This window comes from Sinohyriopsis cumingii, chromosome 5, assembly GCF_028554795.1.
Source record: "Sinohyriopsis cumingii isolate HCF-2022 chromosome 5, ASM2855479v2, whole genome shotgun sequence".
Classification (NCBI taxonomy): Eukaryota; Metazoa; Mollusca; class Bivalvia; order Unionida; family Unionidae; genus Sinohyriopsis; species Sinohyriopsis cumingii.
The window spans coordinates 116,559,596-116,582,848 of NC_142965.1; the positions used below are offsets into that span (position 1 = coordinate 116,559,596).

General features: G+C 39.4%; 1 protein-coding gene across 2 annotated transcripts in view; it reads left to right on the top strand.

The window, feature by feature from the left end:
• The window catches only part of LOC149800041 (uncharacterized), a 71,674-nt gene that overhangs the window by 32,601 nt on the left and 15,820 nt on the right, over positions 1–23,253 (top strand). The gene's annotated exons all lie outside the window — the stretch shown is intronic.

Below are 23,253 nucleotides of genomic sequence, written 5' to 3' on the forward strand. Positions count from 1 at the left end.
TGATGCTGGTAAAGTAATACTGACAAAACTTTCATTGTGGATGCCAGTAATGACTCCATCAATTGCTGAGGAACAAAAATTACTCTCTTTTATAGATTCAGGCGGTAAATCATTGTTATCATGGCTGACAGTGACCACAGCCAGTATCCAAAGTTCTGTTAATGGCTTATTTGCATGGCATATAGCTTCACAGCAGGGTGTTTCCGCACCACGACATATATTTGTTGCTTTTCAGGATTTTTCGCGAATGAGTTTACAAACACTCAGTCATATGATATTTGACAAACTTGGAGTTAATGAAGTTTCTTTGCGGATACATGGACATCAAGAACCAGCTGAAGATATATTGTTAAAGTTTGACGTAGCGTGTGCATATCATCGTTTAATGTCATTTATGGGACGTGATCAAAATATAGATACTGGTCTGCAAATATCACAACTAGATTTTACAACATTATATCTGATTTATTATTTTTCTTTGGAACATCTTGATTTATCTAGACAATCTGTCGTTGATATTCACTTTCGAGCTCAGGTAACACAACCTCCTGTTGCCGTAGTTGGTCCACCAGCTACTTATGGTGCTTACAGAGCAGTTGCTGTTATATTTAGCCACAAATCAATGTTGCTTGAGGGTGTTGGTGGACGAATGAGGGTTATTGATGCACCAGTGGAAAATCTTTAATCATGTTATTTAAAAACACGAGTATTATCATAAAATGGCATATCATCACGTTAGTATCAGTGTGACTCCTGGTCAGATTAAAAACCTTCAATCAAATTCAGTAAAAAACTGCGGAATGAAAATATCATTAAAGCGAGACCAGATCACGGGTGGTCAAAATAAATTATCATTATCAGAACGTCAACTTAAACATTTAAAAGGCGCTAAACAATCAAAGACAGGCGTCAAACTTAATCTCTCTGCGTGTGCGGTTAAAGACTCAATTAAAACAGGTGGTATTTTTCCACTTCTCGCGTCTATTCCAGCATTAATTGCCACAGCCGCACCTGTCGTAGCAAAAGCAGCTGTTGGAACCGCTGCTGGAATGGCATTAAAGAAAGCAACAGGGCGAGGATTTTAAAAAAATAGGGACCGGATTAAGATTACCGGGATCTCGTTGGGGAAAAGGTCTGAGGCTTCCAGGATCGCTTCGTTAATTATTCCAGTATCAAATTTTGATTTACTTGATGCTGCTAAACAACTAAAAATAAAAAACTTCAGAGGAGTTTTTATGCGAGATCAATTGCCGGACCGACCAAAAAGCGCTGAAACAGGTATTATTAATCTCGATGATAATTCAGGACCTGATACTCATTGGACCGCATACGCAATTGATCCACGTGGAATCGTTTATTTCGATTCGTACGGGTTAGCTCCACCTCGTGAGTTTATCAAGCATGTCGCGCCACTTCACGCAGCGGTTTGGTATTCAACGTTACCAACACAAACAATGACGGATCCGCCATTATGCGACAGTGAAGTAATTAATGTACTCGATGCTATATCAAAGTCCTCAGCGGCACCTCATAAAGTCGTGCATGATTATACAAGTAACCGCTTCATTTTGAACGGATCTTAAATTATAATGGTTGATATTTACGGAAGATCTTCTTCTACCAGCAAGAAAAAATCCGATGACATTGATTTGTCGAAGTACCGGACTAAAGATGAACTCGCTGATATTATGAACCTGGTTGGAGTTGACCGAGATGAAGTTGTTGTTTATCAGGACCGATACGGAAAACTAAAAACGAGCAATATCAAATGGAATGATATAGTTCGACGAGTACTCGGTGCGGTCACGGATAATATTCCTGTGTTTACTGACGGCGGTAGAATCAGGGATTCAAGTATATCATTTATAACCATCAGAGATGAAATTGCAAAAAGTGTTGCTAATCGTGTAAGAAACACCGGCGACACAATGACAGGTGAACTCAGCATGAACGGAAACAAGATAACAGTGTTAATAGATCCAACATCCGACGAAGATGCCGCGACGAAAAAATATGTGGACGTTAACTACAATACTGTTGATGGTAAATTATCCACGTTGCGGGCCGAGTATGACGTCGGCTACAGCACCGTAGATGGTAAATAATCCACGTTGCGGGCAGAATATGATGTGCACGTAGGCGCTTTTGGAAGATTTCGAAGAAATTTTCAAATAACCGATGAAGCCATCGATAAATTCTTCGGCACTCTGCACGCCGTTGACATAAAACTTTCTGATATCAAAACTAACCGGGACACAACTAAAAAAACACTAGAAGATGTCGTAAATGGAATTCCTGATATCGTTAACAAAATTAGTCAGATTAAAATTTCAGCCGGAATAACTCCCGGGTATATTACCAATATCGTATGCACAGTATCATCTGGATTCGCAACATGGTCACAGCAAAATAAAACTATTAAATATACCGCAACAGTCACTGGCGTGTACAGGCTGTCTGTGTTCAGTGCAGCAAATTTCGAGATATTTCCAACGTACCCATGGCGTCAGTCTATCATATTAAATAGCGGAAACGAAGAAATATTTATTCTGGAAGAAGCTGATAAGAAATTAACCGCAACATCTTACTGGTGGTGTCTAGAATTTGTAGCTGAAACACCTCAATTGGTTACTGTATAAAATATAATGAGTACTTCAGCATCGCAAAATTACAGGTACAATCAAGCACGTGAATGGCAAACGAACTTAAAAAGTCGAGTCGAACAATACACGGTAAAAATAAAGAAATATCCACGACGACTAGCTATCCTTGACGTAATCGTTTATTCAGTATCCGCTGTTGTTGTGTCCACCGGCGTATTATTATCAACGATAACAATGATGGCGCCAGTAGCTGTAAGAATCTATATTTCAGCTACAACATCAATTGCAGGTGTGCTCAATATAATTGCAGAAAAGATAAGTACTTACACGAATAAAAAATTATCCGATTACATGATAAAGTTGCACACGGCGACGGTAGCATACTCGAAGTTATCTTCGTTGTTGTCAACAGGTCTTAATGATGGAATTATATCTGATTTTGAGTTTACAGAAATGATTAAAATATGCAACTGTGCTGGTATTAAAGGCACAAATATATTAAATAATGACATCACTAGAGCTACTCCAGCAGATCGTGACAAACACAACTCCGCTGAAAACAACGATGATCTCAGTAAGTTCGACTAATCCTGAATTTAACGTCAGTTTTCCAACTGCGATTCCAGCAAAAGAAATCGAACTGGCTGAATTACGAGTATATTACAATTGGCCAAATATCAGATCAAAATCATTTAATGGTACACCAGCAAATAATTCGCTTGTATTTACTAATAAAAATAAAGATCATGGAACACCTGACTGGAACGTTATTGGGATACCCACTGGCAGTTATAAGATTGAGCAAATCAACATTGAATTTGCGCGTAGAATAAAATCAATAACGGGAAAATAATAAAAAATATCAATTAACGTTCATGAACCGACGCTATCTTCTACGGTTGAGAAACATTCTCCTGATTATGCCGTAGATATTTATCAATCATCGATAAGATCCATGCTAGGTTGGCCTGATATTGCGCCAGAATATCAGGGAAAACCAGAACCACGTCGGGATGATTTTATTACAGATGAAAAGAAATTTATAACAACTCCTAAATACCGAAATTTGTATCCGTGGAATGGAACCGGTGCATATAAAGTTTATACTTTTAGTGGTGGAATAAGATATTCGGACGTTTAGGAAATGTATTCCGGCCCTATTAATTCTGAGGTCAAACGATCGACAATATACAAACTTTGTTTCAGTCGTTATCGCAACATTATAACGATGATATAAAACAACAAATCATTGAGTCAATCAAACATCTAAATCAATTGGAATCAGATAATAACTATGTTAATGAAACTTTCACTAAGGAAGGACTTATCAACGCCATTTCTTTTCCCCGGCCTAGAAAGCCATTTATCAATTATTATAGAATAACAGAAAAAGCATATGAGGGGGAAGGCGATTTTGAATTTAAAGTACCAACATTTAAAAATGATGAACTAAAAATTATTGATACAAATTTTCCTAAAATCATCGAATCATGGAGACAAATAGCCCCACCTCCGCTTGTTCTCAGACATGACAATGATCCATACGGCGGCGGCAGACATATTTCACCAGGAATCGTTAATATAACCTCAACCATCGCGGTTAATATAGTTTGTGATGTAGTCGATGGTAGCTATCAAATAGATCTTGGAAAGTCGAATCAGGCTCAACAGGGATGTATCCTATACACGTTCACACCAGAAGTACCCCCTGGAAGTTTAATCGTGCAAGAGCCAACTAATCCTGTATATCTGCGGTGTCATAATAATATGTTAACACGAATAAATTTTAAGTTCACAGACCACCTCGGACGCTTAATTGACCCGCGGGGAGAGGAATTGATTGTGAATTTGTATGTGAAATCTTAATGATTTCTGTCTTAAGATTTTTATCAGAAATATTTTATACAGAAATTATTTTATTCAGAAATATTTTATTTATTCAGAAATATTATATTATTATTGGGGTAAATGGTACTCAAAATCTTGCAAATCGTTCAGTTTGTTAATTCTGATGGGGTGGATGGTACTCAAACTTACACAAATCGATCAGTATGTTAATTCTGATGGGGTGGTTGATACTCAAAATTACACAAATCGATCAGTTTGTTTTTTCTGATGGGGTGGTTGGTATTCAAAATTACTCAAATCAATCAGTTTGTTAATTTTGATGGGTAAATGATACTCAAATTAATCAGCGCTGTAAAATAATCTGAAGTAACTGTTATAATCTGAAATATTTTATTCTGAAATAATTATTATAATCTGAAATATTTTATTTATTCAGAAATTGACGGGGTAAATGGTACTCAACATCATGTAAATCAATCAGATTCCTGATTTTGATGGGTAACTGATACTCAAAATCTTGTAAATCAATCAGTTTGTTATTTTGACGGGGTAAAATGGTACTCAAAATCGTGTAAATCAGTTTTGCAAATAACCTGAAATAATTATTATAATCTGAAATATTCTGAAATATTTTATTTTTTCAGGAATTGACGGGGTAAATTCGCCAACATTTTTATCATCGATGATAAAAATTATCAATGGCGAGAAATGCAAATCGATCGTTATTCAAAAATATTTTTTATTATAATCTGAAATATTTTTTTATTCTGATATGTAGTTTTCATAGGATATATTATTCTATTTTTTTAATATCATTGGTATTAACAAAACAAAATAAACCCCATATAAACTTCTAGCTTGCCATCTCATTCTAGCAAGTTTAGAGGATACATATAATGACAATACAACCCAGAACTCGTAGCTTGCCACCGCATTCTACCAAGTTCAAGGGCACACAGACTTAATTAAGGACAATACAACCCAGAACTCGTAGCTTGCCACCGCATTCTACCAAGTTCAAGGGCATCATCCCCATATAAACTCCTAGATTGCCATCGCATTCTAGCAAGTTTAGAGGCAAAACACAACATTAAACCCCATAACTTCTAGTCTGCCACCGCAGCCTAGCAAGTTTAGAGGCGGCACCATAACTCCTAGTCTGCCACCGCAGCCTAGCAAGTTTAGAGTCAAAACACAACATATAAGGCCAGTATAAATAGTGGAGGAACCCGGGAAAACCCATAAATATATATAGTAATTGGGGAGATTTCTGGGGTCTTTCCGCATCAACGATAGAAGTATCAGAATGATAAAATACATTGCATGTATCTCTGCAACGGATCTAAAAATAGTTTTACTATATTGTATTGTATTATACAATGTAACTGCAGTTATTTTTTCTGTTCGTAAGTTAGAAACCATAAATATCTTTCTACGTTACATTATTGATATTAATTACGAGGAGATAGCTAATTAATTAGTTATAACTTAAGAAATCACGATCTACGGAGAAAAACTATGCTACAGAATTATCTTTCTTTCGCTCAAGTCGAAAAATAAGTAGTATACGAGTGGGAATTTCTGACCCAAAAAATAAATAATTAAAAAATAGTTAATAAATATAATTTGAGGTAATTCCTTGCTAGTGATGATAGTTTATCTCCATCATTGATATTGGAAGATGATTCTTTGTTGATATTTTTTAAAGAAGGCGGATTTGGTTATATTTTTTTACGACAGAATGTATTGAAAACTTTTCAATATCAAAATATTTGCCAGCTGCATACATCGATTGAAATATTCTCTCTTCACCCGTCTCTAAATTTATAGATAAAACTGCTTTGGCACTCTTATTATTACAACTGGTGTTTCCAAGTCTACAATTATGACCTTGCGTGACAATTCTCAGATTGGATAAATTATTATTAAGTTTATTTCCTTCAATATGATCAATCAAAAAACCATCTTTGATCAACTCCTTGTGACACTCGTACATGAATCGATGACAGAAATAAGTTTTCTTCCCATCAACAGCAAATTGGAGATAACCATAATTATTAACAGTACCAACTGGTCTTTTCAATCTGCAATTTCTAATCATACCATTACGATTTGATTCGTAGTTTGTTATTGTAGGATGCTTTATAAACTCGTTGTTTATACTTTGCTCCATTTATATAATAATAGTATTTGTTTAAATCATAATTTGCCTGAAAACTTATTTAGATAGACCTCTACGGATTTTATAGATCTGTCACTGTCATTATTTTTTTATCATATTATCTTTTAAGTTCGCTATATTTTTTCCACCACAATTTGCGCATAATTGTGTTTTTTTCTCGTACTCCAACACCACATCGCAGGCACGGTATTGGTCCCAAGCTTCACGGTGAACGCACTGCAAGTGTTGTCCGCAGAATTCGTTTTTACAGGATTTATTACAAGGAGTTAATGAACCGATCATCAACCATTTGTATCGAGACATTATACATAATATTTTGATTTAAATACTTGTTTGAAATATAATATGAGCGAGTTCGATAGATTGTCCAAAATCAAGCCCTGGAGCGCAGATAAATTTAATCTCGACAGAATATCTCCCGACCTACCGATGCGAGATCTGGTTGATCCGAAAAATAAAAGCTTGATTAGAAAGAATTTCAAACAGATGGTGCATCTCATGTATGGTCAACGTTCAAGATTATACGCAACGGTGTCATCGACGCTACGATGAATTACGAACGAGCAGAAACTATCATTAACTATATTGATAATCGCAAATATCTTTTCAGAATAAAATTTGTCGTGAAAACATAAACAGGTAATTGGATTATCCCTGACACATATGATCCTGTACACTGGGTGAAAAAACTGTCGTACTAAGTAAAGATTCCAAACCAGGTCTATTGACTGGCATTGACAAACCGTATTATGAGCGAGCGTATCCTGTGACCGCGGTTATTTATGGAATCTATGTGATAATTGAAAAACCCAACGTTGATAAACTGGCGCCGATGAAATTTTCAAAAATAAACTGTGTGGCTGAACGAGTAACAGAACATTTTACCGTTTCGACTCGTGGAAACGGTCTAACGGATAAAAGACGTAAAATAATAAACACGTGGGGAGAAATGGTTAAAGATACCGGGGCGTCAGTCAAAGATGTGGCTGAGTTAGGAAAAGAACTAAAGTTCCCAATAACCGTAGCGACGATAACAGGAGAAATATTGTTTGAATCAAAATATAAATCAAAAGGAGCTTCGATCGAAATTATTGATCATAACGCACACGCGTGGACTAGCGCAGTAACAGTATTTCCACGAAATCGAACTGTAAATACTATCGCGGAGATATGTTTGATTTTATTAACGAAATAAGTAAAAACGATCCTGTGTCAGAATGGTTATTTCAGAGTTCTAACGACGAATCAGATGGAAGTATTTGTACTGAAGAAAAATTCAAGTTCAATCAGTTTGTACGACCTAATGGCGTTATTTATCGAAAAGATCTTCTCCACGAGAAAAGGAAAAATCTTGCACTGCAATATACTGATGATACTGACGAACTGTTGAGCAACTGTTTTACTGTTCCGTCAGTTGCGGCTCATTTTGCTGGAAAGAAAAATTCGTGGAAACCAACTAGATTTGATTTTCTCAATGATATAATTGTGTCGAATACGGACACGGTGGATTATGGAATACTAAATACGATCACAGAGATGTTATTTCGGTTGATATGGTCGCGTGTTATCCCGGAAGTTTTCTCGGGATCGGAGATTGTTCTATATACTTTAAAAGATTCGGTCATCCGACGCACGAAATGACAATTTTCAAGTTTCAATAAATGGACCATTACCGGATTTTGATCTGACTGGATTCGCTTGTATCGAGTCATTCGAGTTTGCTATGGGACTTCATCCAATTTGTTATGTTTGGAAAACATTTTTCAGAAAAAAACGTGGGTACCAATAGAACTGTTAAGATATATGCTTGATTGTGCGATGTTAATATCGTTGACGATCAGCGAAGCAATTATATCATATCGGAAACAAACCGAAGTTTGGTTACCACAACAAAAACTGTATTCTGATGATGAAAACCCGGATAAAACAGATTACGAGAATAAAATTACGAAAAATCTTGGCAGAAAAATAATTGGCAAGTTCACTCAAGGAGGATCATACGATCATAAACGACATTGTACTAGATTGATCATGGATGATGCTGAGTTAGATTTTATAATCGCTGATACAACGAAGAAAAACACGTTTATAAGTAGAGAAATAGCTTTCTTGTCAAATGGAACTAAACTAGGTACAATTGTGAGCTACATGGACGGTGAGTCACCTCAGTATACTCATTTAAGATCATCGATGCTCGCGTACGTTTCAATAAATCTATTATCGATGATAAATAAGGTTTCTAAGTTTGCTGTCAGAGTTGCCACGGACTCGTTTTATATCAATAAAAAATATTCAGGATTGTTAAAACAACTACATATCGATACTTGTGCACGGTGGGGTTCGTGGAGAATAAAAAAAGAAAACATACTCGATTATTCCGAATCCGCTGATGTTACGATTAAAGATATTTATTGCAAACAATATCAAACATTAAAGCTATCTTCTGCACCATCGGTGTACGATCCAATAACCAGAAATAAAACGGTTTATCTGAACGGACCAGGAGGTTCTGGTAAGACGACTCGAGCAATCGAATTATTTCAGAACTCAGATATGATTGTTTTAACGCCTACACATAGACTCGCGCGAGAGATGAAACAACAAAGATTGCAGTCGTGTACTTATCAGAGCTTCTTCCGATGGAAGGGTGATGCATGGACTTCTTCGAGGATGGGAGAGAAATATATTAGAAGGATTATCGTTTGGGATGAAATATGTACAGTACCGTTAGAAACATTAAAAACATTTCTTGATTGGTTATTAACAAGAAATACTGCTGTGATAATGTGTGGCGATCACGGTCAACCACCACCTTTTGTTGGACCATCTCCACATGATTGGCTGAAAGATTTTGTTGACCACTTCGAAGAAGTGGCTGATGATCATAGAGCACTTGGTCCAGAATTTAGTGAGTTTAAAAAATTAATCAGACTACGACCAAATAAAATTCAATGTGAAGTAATGCGTGAAGTGATTTCAGAAACACCCATGAAAGACTTTCTGCAAGCGTGGAGACCAAACGATTTGATAGTTGTAAGTAGAAAGATAGTCAGAGACACACTTCAGCAGCGGTTGTTTCAGTTACAACGAGAAAAGTTTCCAACGTTGCCAGTTCCTTTATGTTATCGACCAGCAGATACACGACGACAAAATATTGAAGTTGATATACCAGGACAGACCGAGAAACAGAATTTAGTGTTGAATGATATTGTCGCAGTTGATTTCAATGTTGTTGAAGATGCGCTAAAAACAAATAAATCCCCGTGGACGCAAGAATACGCGATGACGACTCATTCATTTCAAGGATTAACTATTACTGATACAGTTGTTTGGATCGTCGATCATCGTATCGAGTGGTCAAATTTGGTTTATCTCGCAGTGTCTCGAGTCAGAAGAATATGTCAACTACGAAGGATTATCCTGGACGAGTCAGTGATCAATGATGATGATGTTGACGGTGACATAATAAGAAAAAAATTCGCTGGTTATAAACAGTGTGATAAAAAAAAATAAACGCGACTTTGATCTTGACGTTTAATCTATTAATACGCTGAAACAGCAGCAGAATAATCACTGTGCAAGTTGTAATTGTATAATGTTATGGCGGTATCTGAAAAATGATCCAAGACAATTTACGGTAGATAGGAAAGATAACCATCTTGGCCATACACGAGAAAACACGATGTTGACCTGTCTTGAGTGTAATCGACGTAGGGGTGCTAGTTAAGTGATTGCGGTGGTAATTGAGTGTCCTCGGAATTATTTGTAGTTGTTCACGTACAAATCCACGTTGAGGAGCAGTTGAATCTAGTCTGTAGATTGCTGGTCTATCAGTGGATCTTGTTATGTTAGATATATTGTGTGTCGTAATACTCCAAATAGGATCAGTTGCTCTTTTTTTACCACCTTCAAGTTCACCTCTTTCATATAAATATCTTACGGTCACATTACCTAATACTGACTGTGTTGAAAAATCACGTCGTTGTACGGGTATATCTTCTTTTTTGTGACTGCGCTAATAGGTTTCATGTTGGTCGTTCGAGTAATGTCATTATTTAACGCAATTACCACACTTGGTAATCTTGTAACCCATTCGCGAGATCTTTTATCTTGAATGAATTCCTTCGCGTATTGATATCCAAATAACCGCTCAGCAAATGTTCGATTAAATCGTTCAACAATTGCCTGATCACGATGAATTGCAGTGTGTCCTCGTCTGATTTTGACATTATGTTGCTTCATCAACGATGATACTGGACCAAGAAATTCTTTGCCAGGATCAGCCTGTAATAGTTGTGGCGATCGTAATGGTCCTTGTTGATAAATTCGTTCAAACGCATCAGCTACTTCAGATGATGTTTTCGTTGATAATGGTTCTGCCTCTTTATATCTACTTGCAACGTCAATGACAGTTAACGCGTATTTGTATGTTATTTGACGTCTACGTACTTTAATCGTATCATGAGGTAAAAACAGAATATCTGCTTGATGAACTTCATTAGGAACACTAACATCGAAATACGCGTACTGAATTCGTTTCGGTGATGGTAGGTAAATTTGCCATATTGCTTGTTTGGATAACCACGCTTTAGCAGTAGAATGTTTAACCGCTGCTGCATCAGCGAGTTTACTAATTGCTGCTTTACCCCTCCAGTATCCCCTTGGACTATAATAAATTGATTCCATTTATAATTAATTACTAGCTCCTAATACGAGTTCACCTTTCATCGCAGATTTTACTAACCAATTAGCTAATGATTCTCTGATATTTTTATTTTTTATGGAATCTAGCGAATGAATCAACTTCACATCTGCAATATGCCTATGTTGTAGATCTTTATTTTTATAAGCCACATCATGAACGTGACATGCTTTATCAATATAATTTATTGGATACTCACCTGGTTTTGGTTGATCCTGATTGTCAAGCCTGATATCAAGTCGAGTACCAGGACCACAATAATTATATCCTGGTATATGCTTTTCTCCAGGGTATTTAGCCCATGGGGTTCCTGGGAAATTTGACATTAATTTAGCAATTTCACCACCATCCTTTTTGGGTAAAAAAGAAAACTTTTTTCTGTTACATACTGCACACCTTCCACCATATGCTATTTTGCATTTTTTGTTGTAACCGTACATAGATCATTAGTTGGAGTTTTAACTCTACAAAGTAAAAAATATAAATTCATATTATTTATATACGGATATAATTGATTTCTCAGCGACACGAAAACAAGAGCCAGCTAAACACCATCCTGCGTTGCCAAAATCGATCAGAATGATAATAATACGTCCATCTGGATCGGGTAAGACGCAATATTACTTAATCTGATAATGAGATGGTTAAAGTGGGATAAGTTGTATTTGGTAGCACCATCAGTTAATGATCAACGATGTTATGATGTACTTAAAGATTTTAATGAAAACGCAAGATTACTGGACGAAGATAACGATGTTATCGAGTTTATAACCGATATTGATGAAGCGCCGAGCGTTGATGTTTTAGACGGATTTATTAATAATTTAGTTGTATACGATGCTGTGATGCTGGACAAACAATCAAATCCTGCTAGAATTTTTTCACGTGGCAGACATAAAAACACTGATGTGATTTATGTTACTCAGCGATACACACAAATACCAAAAGTGATCAGAGATAACTGCAATATTTTAGTTATGTTTAATGGAGTCGATACGCACACGTTGCGAAATATTCATCAAACTTGGTGTAGCGGTGACATTGATATAATTAAATTCAGAAATTTCTTTTCACAAGCACAATCAACCCAGTACGGATTTATAACAATAAATTTACGTGATCCTAGAATAAGATATCGTACTGGACTTGATAAAATGTTTGGATAAATTGATAGCAGCAGAGGGGGCGGGACCTCCGGTATGTAAACACAAATTTCGATAAAAACTCTCGGTCAGCTTAGCAGTGACCTTATTTTTTTTATTTCGGAAGAAGCTTATATTTTAAGCAAATGATCTTTCAGACAAGTGGTCTGTTCGCCCACTCTGCTACCTTGGTGTTGAAACCGTCGCCAATATTGCTGAAACTAGTGCTGCTCATCATCAAATTACGTACATAAGCATTCGAGAGCAGAGGCGTGAGCCTGCAAACAAACCTGATGGTCTATAAAATGCATTGTGTTGCCGACCCTGCTGTACGCATGCGAAACCTTGACGTTGTACACTGCCATGACGAGAAACTGAACGATTTTCACATGGGCTGCCGAGGAAACTGATGACGATAAGATGGCAGCACAGGATCCCAAATACTACTGTTCTCACACCAGCAGGCATTCTAAGTAACCAGTTTTTGCTAATTAAATCACAGATGAGATTAACAGGCCATGCCAGCAGGATGTCAAAAGAGTGATAACAAAAAGGATTTTAACGGCAGAATGACGGGAGTTGGGGGGGGGGGCTATATTATGTCAGAAAGCAAAAAGACTCCCTTAAGTCATCACTGAAGCATTTCTACGTTGTCCTTCAATCTTTGAAAGATAGTATTACTTCACCTGGCGCACTTTCATACACACTGGAGCTACATACGTTCAACTGAGAATTGGAGATACAGTACAGTAGCGTGAGCAGTGTAAATATCAGAACTTCACTTCTTCAAGCAGTTTCAAAGAGCATCACTTGTTCAGTGTGTCACATATAGTTTATAGCACTTATAAAAACCAAACCAGCTAGAAACGTCATTGTCATCTTCAAACTAGAAGGGCGAAAAGCAACAACATGAAACAAATGCCTGAACATGGAGGTGCTGTTGGTGTGAACAAAGAGGAGCACGAGAAGGGTATTGTTTATGACTAAATACTGTATTAGGGTTTGTCTGGGGCTGAATTTGCCATTTAAGTATCTCAGGACAATACTAACATGTTTATTAAAATGTTGTGTTTTGTTGTGTTTTTTTTAAATGTCTAATTGCAGGTTCAAAAGAGGTCCGATATATATTTACCTCTATCTTTCCACTTCATTATATGGTTGATGTGTATAGGAAGATGTTATTAGAGCCCTTATTCTGCATGAAATGTCATGGAACTGAATTGGAAAGATGACTCCGTAAATTGTGTAGTAATAGCGAGAGATGCAAATATTTTTGTTTTGTGCGTGATCAAATTATAGTATATTTCCGACTCCGACAAAACAGGAGTTCAGCTATTACTGGAGCCATTGGTTGATTTTTTTTTCCTGCCTGGAAAAAATTTCTTAACTATAAAATGTTCAGATATGTATAGATAGCCACATGATTTGATGATGTAAACTATAAGCTATAGCATACACGTCAGCACTCCAAGTGTGTTTGTTAACTGACACACAGATACGAGATAAAAGTGGTCACGGTGGAGTTGGTAGCTGGAAGCAGAATACTAAATAACAATGGAATAAACGCGAGATCAAGGAAAACGTAGGTACAGATATGCTTCAGGGAAGGTATGCGGTCGCCTCCAAGCATCTACAGACGGTGGTGTTTGCCATTTCTTGAATCAAAATGATGTTCTCCGCAAGTAGTGAAAGGGGATACCGTAGCCTCAATGGGAATTAACATTACAGACCCCCCCCCCCCGGGACACTATAGCCTCAATTGAAATTTAACATGGAGAAAAATCGTGGGACACTATAGCCTCAATGGAAATTTAACATGGAGAAAAATCGTGGGACCATATAGCCTCAAGGGAATTTAACATGGAGAAAAAGGGGACTGTATAGCGTCAAAAGGAATTTACACAGGGTGGGACTGTATAGCGTCAAGGGAAATTGAACATGAGATTTTTTTTTTTAAAATTTTAAAAAAAGTTTTAAAAAAGGGGTAGGCAATCGAAAGTCATTCTCTTTTCGAGAAATGTGGGTGGCCCTGAAAAGGGCCTTTGGGTTTATGTTAATATTAATATTAACATAGATGGCATCTGTCACATCTTCTTCTTCTTCTTAAACTCCTTCTAACTGCAGGTCCATACACAAGTACACTCTTGAGACATCCTTGTCTTTCTATGTAAACTCTTCTCATCCATAGACTAGTATCTGTCCTATCAACAACAGTCCACTTGGACCGGACATACATGAGCATGTCCGTCCTAAACATCATTGAAGACACAAGGGTGGATGATTAAACTGTAGTCCACATCTTGAAGCGACGAGAACAGGTGAATCAATGCAGTGAACTGCGCTTATTTATAGGTAGAGGTAGAATTCAAACGGATTGAGTTCATTCACCACTCCGAACACGCGTGACAAAATTCAGTCAGCCCGCATCCAATCCGAAGAGAGCAGTCTGTGACGTCACGTGGTCTATATAGATTCGCTAGCGCTTGTGTGCAGTCAATCTATGCGACAGTGATTCAACATGACGGAAACTCAGAAAACGATCCATTGGGGTGCACCAGCAGTGGAGACCGCCCAAGGGAACCCGAACTTACTTTCAGAAGAGGTAAATTGGGATTTTGTGGATTTTCTTACCTCGCAAGAATTTGTCCCGGAACCTTCGTTACCTTCTTCATTACCGCAAGTGGAGAATTTTAGACAGAGACAGAAAGAAGAATTGGAGAAATTTATACAACGACAAAAGGAAGCGGAACAAGCTTTTCTCCTACAGCAACAGCAACAGCAGCAAGAAGAAGAGGTAAGAAAAAAACAAGAAGAAGAAGAAGTAGCAGCAAAGAAACAAGAGGGTGAAAATCAAACGGTCACGATACTGTTAGACATTTTAGCGGAGTTAAGAAGTCTGAAACAAATGTATCAGACTTCTTTATCACGACCGAAGAGAATACGACCTTCCCGAGCTAAACACGTCAACCCTGTGACTAAGCCTGTCTTACCACCTTTAGTGATTTCAACCAAATCATCATCATCATCAACATTACGCAGTCCAGAAGTAGGCCTTGGCCGTGGCATAGGCTTAAGGCAGTTAAAGTTGATTGCTTAAACTCACCCCTACACCAAAAAAAACCAAAGGCCCTTTTCAGGGCCACCCACGTCTCTTGAAAAGAAATACAATTTCAATTGCCAATAACTCAAAAAAAAAAAAAACATTTTACCCCTATAGTACGTTTATATGAGTGCGTGAGTGTAGCTTCTTATTTTAAACTCATAACTCAAAGACACTTACCTTATATAATTAATTTATTCTTTTATCCATAGTTACAATCCAATTCACAATTCACAACAGAACACTTTAAAAAGTTCATAGACTTCTTCTCTCTCCTTGTTTAGTCTCTCTGTTTTTTCAATTTGTTCACCGTCACAGTCTTTTCGTCCTCTTCCTCTTCACTTTCTTCCCTCCTTCTTTTCTTCTCCTCTTTCTTTTTCTTCACCTGTCTGCTTTCTTCCTCTGAAGAATCCCTCTCTTCTTCTGAAGAATCCCTCTCTTCTTCTGAAGAATCCCTCTCTTCTTCTGAAGAATCCCTCTTTTCTTCTGACTCCTCTTGTTTCTTTTTTGGGCAATCTGGAGACCAAAGTCCTTTTTCTTGACAATAATAACAGGTATCTTGACTTTTGTCTTTTCTAGCCCCTATTTTTCTTTTTTGACGGTCTGGACACTCTGAAGACCAATGCCCTTTCTTCTGACAGATATAGCAAGTATCTTGACTTTTATCTCGAAAGGAAGGAGAGTAGTCCGTGGGCTGGTCTGAAGAGAATTTTCTAATGACCCCTCGCAAAGCTCTGATGAAACGTTCGATTTGGCTAGTCTCTTCCATCGTTGTGCTCGGTTAGAGAGTGAAATGAATAGTGAAAGGACAAGGCACACACCCTTTTATATACGCTGGTCTGCCATGACTATAAATTAGTCCATGGTGTTTAAACTTGAGTCATTTGACGTTTTTTACTCAAGATGAAACGATCCTATTCATTCGAGAAGAAAGAAGAAGAAGAAAGTAAGAGGCAGAAACGTGATCTATCGCCTCGTACCAGGGCTGAAGTCTTGGCACAAATTCATGCCAGTGATTTTGAAGAGGACATGAGTGAACCGAATTCAAACCCTCTAAACCAAGTTCCCCACCCTTAGTCAACCCTGAAAAATACTATTCCATTCGAGAGACGGAAAAGCGCTCCTCTAGAAAATTTAGAACCACGGCTTACAAATACACGGTGAAGTTTAAAGATTTCAAGGCTGAAGTACCGTTAGAGAAAGCAGAAGGGTTCATCACTGGGGTGTGGGATTCTTTGCTCACCACACTCAAGCGACAATATCAACCCAAAGAAGACGATCGCTTGAGACTTTCCATACAACACGACGGTTTGAAATCCCCTGTTTGGATCGAGTTTAGCACCCCTGCAGAATTGACCACTTCCAAAGTCATGGACAAAATTCAACACGTGCAACAATCTAATGACCAGTTTGACATCACCGATGGAAAAGCCACACTGGACATGACCCACGTCTCTCCTCCTCAAGGGACTGGACGCAAAAAGATGTTATTGGTGAACGAGCTTCGCAGCATTAAGCGTAGCCTCGTCCAAATTCACAAACCTCAAGACCAGATGTGTTTAGCCCGAGCCATCGTGGTGGGACAAACGTATGACAACAAGAACGACACGACAGAATGGAAAAGAGCCTGGAAAACTATTCGACAATCGGACCGAGCCAAACAACGAAACGAAGCAGAACTCCTGTTGCAACAAGCCGACTTGCCCAAACACAAACCTTGTGGCATTCCTGAAATGAAAAAATTGCAAGATGTCCTAGCTCCACGATACACCTTGAAAGTATACCCTCAAGGAATGCGTGGGCCTCTGTTGTTTCGAGGGAAAGACTTTAAGAACGGAAAATACATTCATGTCTATTATCACGATGACCATTTCGATACCATTACCAGTATCACTTCATTCCTGTGATACGGTTATTACTGTGAGAAATGTGACCATGGTTATAATAATCGAGAGCAACACAAACATTGCGGATTGAAATGCTCAGGATGTTTGGCCTCTTCACCCTGTCTGAGCGAAGGACCAGTGCCTTGTTCAACTCGACTGCGCACGTTTGTCAGCCCTACCTGTTACCAACAACATTTGAAGACCCAATGTTCACAGCAGAAATGTGCTTGTCAACTGCTAAGATTGTGCCCTACGTGTGGACAAGACCTACGTACCAATAATGTCAAGGCACACGTATGTCGAGGAAAGAAAAAATGTCACATTTGTCACCACATCGTTGACTTGGAACACCAATGCTACGTGCAAAAATACCAACCTCCACCAGAGAAAGAGGACGGTCACAAGAAGAAAGGCAATTTCATCTTTTTTGATTTCGAATGCATGCAAGAGACCGGCATTCACATTCCTAATTTCTGCGTGGCTCATCGAGCGTGCGAGAAGTGCATTCAGGAACCTATCTTCAGTCATTGCCCTCACTGCAGCAAGATTCCCGGAGGGCGTGAAAAAATCTTTCGAGGACCGAACACGTTAGCCGATTTTGCACAATGGGTCTTAGACCCCATCGACAAGACGTGGAGCCAAGAGGACATCGAACGTTACGGAGATTGTCATCGTCATGCCACGGTGATGGCTCACAATTTCTCCGGATACGATGGACAGTTTCTTTTGAGGTACTATATGGAACAAGGCACCGAGCGTCCTAAAGTGACTTTGAACGGAGCCAAAATCATTTTCATGCAAGTGGGACAAGTACAGTTTAAAGATTCGATGAGTTACTTGGAGGGGGTGAAAAGACCATCGGAACGCATTCGGTCGATGGCTGGGACTTAGAAAACCCCAAGATCGTGTACGAGTTTAACGGTTGCTTATTTCACGGATGTCCCGTCTGTTACCCTGACCGTGGCACTAAAAATCAGTTTTTACAACGAACCATGGAAGACTTGTACCAGGACACTTGTCAGCGACGCCTAAAGTTAGAACAGGAAGGATACCAAGTGGTGGAAATGTGGGAACACGAGTACGATCACCGTATGAAAACCGATCCCGAATTTAAACACCTCGTGGAAAGTTACCAGTTCATGGACCCGCTGAACCCGAGGGATAGTTTGTACGGAGGAAGAACCAATGCCACCTGTTTGCTGTACCAAGCCGACGAAGAGAAAGGAGAAGAAATCAAATACTTGGACGTGTGTTCGCTGTATCCCTACGTGTGCAAATATTGTCGCTTTCCTGCAGGGCACCCACAATTGTTGACGGAACACATCGACCTGAAAAACATTCGACAATACGAAGGCTTGATCAAGTGCAAAGTTTTGCCTCCCACGAACCTATACCATCCCGTCTTACCTCACCATTGCCAAGGCAAACTGATGTTTCCTTTGTGTCGTACTTGTGCCGAAACGTGCAACCAAGACCAACCTTGTCAGCACACCCAGGAAGAACGGGCCTTGACGGGAACCTGGGTCAGCGTAGAATTGTTCAAAGCTCTGGACATGGGATACCAACTGTTAGAAGTGTACGAAATTTGTCACTTTCCCAAGACACAACAATACCACAAGGGTGACCCCAGTCAGAAAGGCATTTTCGCCGACTACGTGGATGCCTTTTTGAAACTGAAGCAAGAAGCCAGCGGCTATCCTTCCTGGTGTCACACTCCCGAAGACCAAATAAAATTCAAAGAGAAATACTATGAACAAGAAGGCATCTCTTTAGACCACATCGAGAAAAACGAAGGCAGGCGATCGTTTGCCAAAGTGATGTTAAATTGCTTGTGGGGTAAAATGGCACAACGTCCGTGTTTACCCAAGACGGAATATTTGACAGAACCTTCCCGCTACTTCCAGATGATTCACGACAAAACCAAATACATGAAACACGTGGACGTCGTTCGCGAGGATTTGATCTTGGTCAATTACGAAGAAGATCTCGGACTTTGTACAAGACGACCCTTTTGGAAATGTCATCATTGCGGCTTACGTGACAGCTCATGCTCGCTTAAAATTGTACGAAGCTTTAGAACTGTTAGGGGAACGCGTCCTGTACTTTGACACGGACAGTTGCATTTACATCCATCACCCGAGTCAACAGCACCCTGACATCGAAGGAGACCGTTTAGGAGCCTGGACAGACGAGCATCCCGACGATAAGATTCTAAGTTTCGTCAGTGGCGGTCCCAAAAATTACGGCTACGAACACCGGGACAAACAAGGAGAAGTGCACACGACGTGCAAAGTGAAAGGATGGACTCTGAATTATCGTACATGTCGAGTGGTCAACTTTGGGGTATTGAAAGAAGCCTTGCAATCGGGAGAGGATGGAAACTTTAAAGTGACCACTCACCAACCCAACAAGATTGTACGTTTACCCACTCACCACATCGTCAGTCGACCCCTGGAAAAAATCTATCAAATCGTGTACCAGAAGCGAGTAAGACTTCCCAATCATTTCACTTTACCGTATGGACACGTCGGTATTGGTTTGTATATAAAAAGGAACTCTAGGCAAGATTGATAGTTCATTGTGACTACCAAGACCGAGCGAACAAGACGAATACTTTGAAAGAGACATCGTTCCAGTTTGGGGATTGTAAAAAAGTTGTATCTTCCTCTAGTGTGACTAATACTGGATGGATAAGACCCAGGCATTGCGACGGAAAATGTCCGGAAGGAAACTGCAATTGTCCATGTGGTTACCATTGTAATTGCGTAACGGAGTTTGCAGACGAGTGCGATTGTGAGCCTTGCGATGGGTACGATGCTGTACGTTGTGACCTTAGCGATGCCGTAAAGCATCATGGGAACTTTGTTCTCACTACCCCTATCATGGAAAGTGATGCTGTGCGTGTCAAACCTGAGGGATGTGAAAGCGATGCCACTCGTCCTCTTGGACATTTTACTGGGTTTCGTTTTAAAGGGGAATGTCGACCTTCACGTTTACCCCCCCCCCCCCCCCACGGATGTCATCCAGCCCTGAGTAAACTCCTGTTCATGTTACCCAACCCTCATCGAAACGAACCTGTGAAAGACGAATATTCGTTTCCTGTGCGTTTGTCGGAATACTGCGACTTTGAAAATCGTCTTCAATCGTTCAAAGGAAAATGGCCTAAGTATCTGGGAGGACCGACCCCCGAAGAATTAGCCAGAGCCGGATTGTTCTACTTGGGCGAAGGAGATAAAGTCAAGTGCTTCAGTTGCGGTGTGTCACTTCACCACTGGGAACCGCAAGATTCGGCCTACGTAGAAAATGCTCGATGGTCACCGAATTGTCATTACTTACCCTTAGTGGGACCGAGACACTGAAGTAACTTACCATAATCTGTTCATGGATACTTTATACGAGAACATTCGTGATTTGCCTGTGGAGTTGAAAGAACTCATTTACCGAGAGCTGGTCAAAATAGAAGTCAAACGTAATGAACAATTGCATCCGTTACGTCACCGGTGTTTGAACCACTGGTACCTGAATGCTATAAATGGACTGATTCATTTGAATGTGTTCCATTGGACAGACATTGATCAACAACCCCCTGGTTTTAAAAAGGATTGGTTTGCTATTGATGATTCTATCTTCTACAACGTAAACGTACTGCATCGAATTCCAGAGGAAGAGTTAACGAATTACCGACATCTTTTACACAATGTCAACCTAGTGAAAGATGAAACTTCTGAACGAATTGTAATGTGTAAATTAGTGACTAAACGATTTCGATTCGACAATGAATTAAAACTATGTCTGTGCAAACAGTACATTTCTTGTGTCAGACAAAAGAGGATTTAGTATGACCTATTCATGGATACTTTGCTAGAGAACATTCGTGCTTTACCTGTGGAGTTGAGAGAACCCATTTACCGAGAGCTGGTCAAAATACAAGTCAAACGTAAAGAGCAGTTGCATCCGTTACGTCACCAGATCTTTAACCACTGGTACCTGAATGGTATAAGAGAACTGATTCGTCAGAAATTGCTTCAGTGGTCGGACCTTGTTCAATACTTCCATGACCCCGATGATCCACGTGTTGATTATTTTGGTTACTTCGAGATTCACCTACAGCAATACATTGAGGAAGACAAGGTAAAGGATTACCGACATATTTTACGTGGAATCTACTTAGTCGAAGAGGAAACTTCTAAACGATCTCTGACGTTTCGGTTACAGTATGCAACATTTAAATTCCCCACTGGAAAACGAAGATCTCTGGCTAGAAAGCACGTGTATTCTTTTCGAAACAAAGAGACTATAAAAACAGGCTGCCATGCCACGACTTTTATCACATGTAATCCAACAGATTCCGTGGAAGGAACTCAATGACCATATTCAAACCGTGGATCATTACCATCGATTATTACAAGAACTGTATCCCTTCAATTTGGGTCGACAAGTGGTGTGTGTCTTAGTGACTTGTTTTCTGGGATTTCGTTTACCAACCGATTCTTTGTGGACTCTTTACGATCAGTACTTACCACACCCCCATGGCCTTAAATGGTCACGAAAAACTCCTTTTGCTCAAAGCCTTACGGTTTCATCTGGATACTTCTCGAACTCTACAGGAAAAAAAGATTCGTCAACTTTTAGCTACCCAAGACGTGTATGACGATGTGTGTGTAGCGTGTGACTTACACCCCCATTGGACAGATGTCCGTGCCTGGAAAGAATGGGATTTTGAGGCTTGGACCCAAGAAGTGGCTCAGTATGCACGAGAGTTGTTCAAGGAAAAAAGTTACTTTTCAACCTGTGTTAGTGACGGTGCCAGAAGAACCCGTCACCCAGGACAGGACTGTCGTGGACATGCCTGAAAGACCCTTTTGGGAGGACACTTGTGTGACCTTACCCCCTACTATAGAACTAATCAGAACTTTACCCAAAACATGTTGTACAGACACTTGTGTTTATTCCACGTTAATGGTTATCATGTGCATTTTATCCTTGTACTTAAGCCTTTGGCTTTAATGTATTTTTGTCTTTCGTATTCATGTTTAAAATATTCAATAAACGTGTTCTGAAAAAAGTATATAAACTCTTGTCTTGTTTGTTTTCGTGTCACAAGTGACATTTCTGACACTATGGCTACCTCTGCTGTCTCTGCTCCCTCTTTCTCCACTGTTAAAGTCATCGACGAACACTTAGATCGTGCCAGTTGGGAGGCTTTGTATCTTCGCCATCCCTTTAACATGCTCATTGCTGGACCTAGCGGTTCAGGCAAAACCGAATTCGTCAAACGTTTGATCGAACATAAACATCATTTGATCGATCGACCACCTCAGCGGATCGTGTGGTGTTACAAAGTGTGGCAATCGGCGTACAGCCTCTTGCGAGAAAGTCAAGGCGATTCCATCGTGTTTGTGGAAGGCATTCCTAAAGAAGACGACGGCATCGTCTCTAACTCCCGTCAAACCCATTTGGTCATTTTCGACGACATGTTAGGAGAAGACGAAGAAGAAATTAAACTGTGGTTCACGCGCAAAGGGCATCACCGTAATGCCAGTGTCGTTTACATCACCCAAAATTTGTTTCAACAAAGTAAAGCCCATCGCACCATTAGTCTCAATGCGCATTACGTGGTCTTGTTTAAAAGCCCTCGAGATAAATCGCAAGTGCAAGTCTTAGCCAAACAGTTAGGAACGCCTTGACTGACTCAGGCGTACGACGATGCCACTCAAACTCCAAACGCCTATTTACTCGTCCATTTGAAACCTACGACCCCCGAGGATTTGCGATTTCGTACCCACTTGT